The sequence below is a fragment of the Battus philenor genome, unplaced genomic scaffold (genome assembly GCF_028537555.1).
Source record: "Battus philenor isolate CCGP_79_NKW_IND1 unplaced genomic scaffold, ilBatPhil1.0.hap1 SCAF_78, whole genome shotgun sequence".
NCBI lineage: Eukaryota > Metazoa > Arthropoda > Insecta > Lepidoptera > Papilionidae > Battus > Battus philenor.
In genome coordinates, this window is record NW_027181746.1 from 12,501 (window position 1) to 17,500 (window position 5,000).

The 5,000-nt window shown below is 51.7% G+C and overlaps 3 non-coding genes across 3 annotated transcripts in view; all 3 read right to left on the bottom strand.

The window, feature by feature from the left end:
- LOC137931449 (large subunit ribosomal RNA) overlaps positions 1–47 on the bottom strand; it is a 4,033-nt gene extending 3,986 nt beyond the window's left edge. The window contains exon 1 of the ribosomal RNA XR_011109040.1: positions 1–47. This exon is cut by the window's left edge and continues 3,986 nt beyond it. This is a non-coding gene — a ribosomal RNA (large subunit ribosomal RNA).
- Positions 48–1,221: 1,174 nt separating this feature from the next.
- Positions 1,222–1,378, bottom strand: LOC137931446 (5.8S ribosomal RNA). The gene has a single exon (XR_011109037.1). It is a non-coding gene; the product is annotated as a 5.8S ribosomal RNA (ribosomal RNA).
- An 807-nt stretch (positions 1,379–2,185) lies between these two features.
- Positions 2,186–4,089, bottom strand: LOC137931448 (small subunit ribosomal RNA). Its single transcript, XR_011109039.1, has one exon. It is a non-coding gene; the product is annotated as a small subunit ribosomal RNA (ribosomal RNA).
- Between the last annotated feature and the right edge of the window lie 911 nt (positions 4,090–5,000).

Here is a 5,000-nt window from a genome sequence, read left to right on the forward strand (position 1 = left end):
ACTAATATGCTTAAATTCGGCGGGTGATCCTCCCTGATCTGAGGCCAACGATAAAAATTCGAGGCAGACGCGATATCCGTACGCGACGTCCCTTATTATATTTTTGACGACGACGAACCGACGGACCGCGCGCGCAAGCAAGCAAGCGCGCACGGCGGCCGGTCGTCGTCGCGGGACGCCCTTCGGACGTCGAGTCCGCCTACCGTACACCACCCCCACCGTCGCGATCATCGCGCGTCGCAGAGCGAGTGCGCGTGCGCGAGGCGCGCGCGTCGCGAGTCCTTAGAGGTCTCTAGACGCGCGCACGCACAACGCAACGCTGCACACACAACACGCGTTGCGCGATGAACGACGACGATGACGATGATGATGATTATGATGATACGAGCGTAAACGAAAATCTCGACACGCATACGCGAGCGCGAGTACTTTTCGTTAGCGATCGATCGTCCGGCCCTTTCGGTATCGGTCCGTATCGATACGATAATATAACGTTCGCACTGGAACGACGACGCGTATCACCGACATAATACGGATGCGTAGCGACGACGAGCGGTGAACTCTCTCGCATCGGGCTAGGCGCGCGCGCACATGAACATCACGTAATGTTTACTTACATATGTTTGTGTGTGCGTTACGCTTGCCGCGCAAGAAAACATTCACCGCCTGCCGGTCGCATCCGTCGGAGACGCGTCGTCTGTGCTTCCGATATATTTTATTATATCGTATACACGAACCGATGAGCTCGGACGAAGACCGCACTACGAAGACTCGCGTCTTAGCGATGCGTGTAATCTTTTCACACTCGTTTCATATTCAATACAATTCGATATATTTAAACGGACCGTAAACGCGCTCCGCGCGTACGCGGACGTGAGGGGTGCAGCACCCCGCCGTCCGTCGTCCGTCGCGAAGAACGTTCAACGGAAACCGTCAATTGTTCGAAAGAGCGCGCGCCCGCTCGCCCGCGCGCGGTAGTGCGGCAGCGGCAGCGCGACGACAGCGACGGCGGATAGTGAGAGAGAGAGAGTGAGAGCCGCGGCGGCGCGGACGAGAGACTCTTATTAGAGATCGTCCCATCGCACCGTCCGCGAGCTCGTTCATCACCCCCCACCAACCCGCCGCCGCCGCGTCGCGCGTCACCGCCGCGCGCATCGACCGGCGCGAGCGCACGTAGCGCGCGTTCTACACCGAACAGTGTGGTTTTTATATTTTAACAGCCGGCCCTCAGACAGGAGTGGTCCTGGATATTTCTCCACGGACCGCAATGTGCGTTCGAAATGTCGATGTTCAAATGTGTCCTGCAGTTCACACTATGACGCGCAGTTAACTGCGTTCTTCATCGACCCGCGAGCCAAGTGATCCACCGTCCAGGGTAATGGTTTTTTCTTAATGTTGTTATTACTTACGGTAGCGGCCTACGGCTCTCGCCGTCGGCCACTTGATTGTCCGTTTTTATGTATTAACGTCGAAAGTTGGTCGAATTCATGTGCGCCGAGGCGTTCATAAAGAAACGGCACCGAAAAAGCTTAACGCCCCGACGCGAATCCTTTAGAATGATGAACGACGACGACCCGCGCACCCCCCAACGAGCTGGCGTGACGCACGACATTGTCATCTTTCTAACCGCTTAAATTTCGTTTTGTATAGCGCCAACCGACAATAAAGGGCCTGAGCTAGGCAGTGGGGATTTTCACCGCTTCGAACGCTCCGTTTGGTATGCCCCGGTCGGCGCTCGTCTCTCGGCGTTTTTCCGCCACCCGGCCGCTTCGACGGCGGCGGAGGCAGCGGCGGCGGTAGCACTTTCGACGAATGCCACCACCGCCACCGGCCACCGCCACGGCGCCGTCGCCGCTGCGCCGTTAGGCGTAATAGACGCTAGAGACAATTATTTCACATTTTATTTTTTATACATATATACAAACACGCACACACACACGCACGCACACGCGCGCGCGCTCGTCCGCATTAGATACGAACAGCAGCGCGCGCGTACGTACATATATATGTATATATGTCGTATATATATATCATTATGGATGTATTACATATATATATATGTGTAAACACGGTATGTACGAAGTCGTCGTCGTCGTCGTCGTCGTCGTCGCAACAGCAACAACAGCAACAGCGGCGCAACAACGTTCGTGAACATATCACGCGTCTCGCACACATACACACACGTTAATGATCCTTCCGCAGGTTCCCCTACGGAAACCTTGTTACGACTTTTACTTCCTCTAAATGATCAAGTTTGGTCAACTTCCCAGCAACGCCGACGGCCGTGAAGCCACCGCGTGTCGGTCCGAAGACCTCACTAAATCATTCAATCGGTAGTAGCGACGGGCGGTGTGTACAAAGGGCAGGGACGTAATCAACGCGAGCTTATGACTCGCGCTTACTAGGAATTCCTCGTTTATGGGGGATAATTGCAAACCCCAATCCCCAGCACGAAGGAGTTTCAACGGGTTGCCCGGGCCTCTAGGCCAGGGAGAACATGCTGATTCCTTCAGTGTAGCGCGCGTGCGGCCCAGGACATCTAAGGGCATCACAGACCTGTTATTGCTCAATCTCGTGCGGCTCGAAGCCGCCGGTCCCTCTAAGAAGAATTTTAATACGTCGCCAGTGAGTTGCGCCACCGGAGCGGCGCACACCTAAATGACGACGCCTATTTAGCAGGCTAGAGTCTCGTTCGTTACCGGAATTAACCAGACAAATCGCTCCACCAACTAAGAACGGCCATGCACCACCACCCACCGAATCAAGAAAGAGCTGTTAATCTGTCAATCCTTCCGGTGTCCGGGCCTGGTGAGATTTCCCGTGTTGAGTCAAATTAAGCCGCAGGCTCCACTCCTGGTGGTGCCCTTCCGTCAATTCCTTTAAGTTTCAGCTTTGCAACCATACTCCCCCCGGAGTCCAAAATCTTTGGTTTCCCGGAAGCTGCCCGCCGAGCCATCGTAGTAACGTCGGCGGATCGCTAGATGACATATTTACGGTTAGAACTAGGGCGGTATCTAATCGCCTTCGAACCTCTAACTTTCGTTCTTGATTGATGAAAACACCTTTGGCAAATGCTTTCGCTGATGTTCGTCTTGCGACGATCCAAGAATTTCACCTCTAACGTCGCAATACGAATGCCCCCAGTTATCCCTATTAATCATTACCTCGGAGTTCTGAAAACCAACAAAATAGAACCGAGATCATATTCTATTATTCCATGCACGAAATATTCAAGCAGCATTTTGAGCCCGCTTTGAGCACTCTAATTTGTTCAAAGTAAAATTGTCGGCCCATCTCGACACTCACCGAAGAGCACCGCGATAGGATTTTGATATTGAACCGCCGTTTTACCGACGGCTCACCGACGATATGCTCCGCAGACGTGTCAGTATCACCGCGGATGCGGTGCACCGACAGCGCGGCGCACAAATGCAACTACGAGCTTTTTAACCGCAACAATTTTAGTATACGCTATTGGAGCTGGAGTTACCGCGGCTGCTGGCACCAGACTTGCCCTCCAATTGTTCCTCGTTAAAATATTTAAAGTGTACTCATTCCGATTACGAGGCCTCGTAAGAGTCCCGTATCGTTATTTTTCGTCACTACCTCCCCGTGCCGGGAGTGGGTAATTTGCGCGCCTGCTGCCTTCCTTGGATGTGGTAGCCGTTTCTCAGGCTCCCTCTCCGGAATCGAACCCTGATTCCCCGTTACCCGTGACAACCATGGTAGTCGCAGAAACTACCATCGAAAGTTGATAAGGCAGACATTTGAAAGATGCGTCGCCGGTGCTGGACCATGCGATCGGCAAAAGTTATCCAGATTCATCAAAATTAACGACTTCGGACGCGAGGCCCTCCGTCGATTGGTTTTGATCTAATAAAAGCACTCATCCCATCACTGGTCAGAGTTCTGATTGCATGTATTAGCTCTAGAATTACCACAGTTATCCAAGTAACCGAGGTAAGATCTAAGGAACCAAAACTGATATATTGAGCCATTCGCGGTATCGCCTTAATACGGCTTGCACTGAGACATGCATGGCTTAATCTTTGAGACAAGCATATAACTACTGGCAGGATCAACCAGGGAGCTAGCTAGAGCTAACACACACCAACACCGCACATACGAGAGATATGAGGGTGATGATGATATGATAGACGTGTGACAAGCGACGCGTCGGACGTTCGAAACGCCGTGACGCGCCGGTGCCTAGGTAGCTTTTTGCGTGCGTGCGTGCGTGCGTATTTATTACAATACACACACAACACCACACCGCAACAACAAAATGAATTCGTTTTTCTATCTGTTCACGGAGGAAAATGTATATCTCAACACTCGCCTCGCGTTCGTCCAGATTTACTTTGGACGCGGCATCGCGTCCGATTCATCGGAACGTTCTTTGACGAGACACATACAAATCTTCACTTTTATAAAATATCGTTTCGCAAAACGAACAATGACCGATTTCCAGCCCGGTTTTAGAGAGATCCGAAATCCTTGATTTATATATCATGATCGACCGTCGCGCGACTAGCGCGCGACGAGCTCGTTGATGCGATGCGTTAAGGGCCGCCCCGAAGTCGACTCGGGAGCCCAACGCCGTTCGCGTTAATTAAACGAGACGTTCTCTTACGCCTTCCGCTCTTACATAACGGAGACGTCGTCCGACACAGTTTACGGTGTGTTGTTGTGGGGAGATGATCCCCTTTTTCTTCCCTCCTCCCCGCCGCCGCTGTGTCGTTCGTGCGTTTGTCGGTTATAGAAGTTTCAGTTTCGGGCGTTCTCGTTGGTGGCGCGCGTTGTTTGTGTATCGGTGTTATTAGTTTTGTTCGATTCGCGCGCGTTTTCTAAGAATAATTTTTAAATTTTTTTTTTTTTTATAAAAAAAAAAAAAAAAAACTAAATCTAAAAAAAACGCAATCTCCGCAAACAAACTAACACCACCACCCACACACACCCCACCAACCAAAAAAACACACTCCACACTCCACAACCACCAA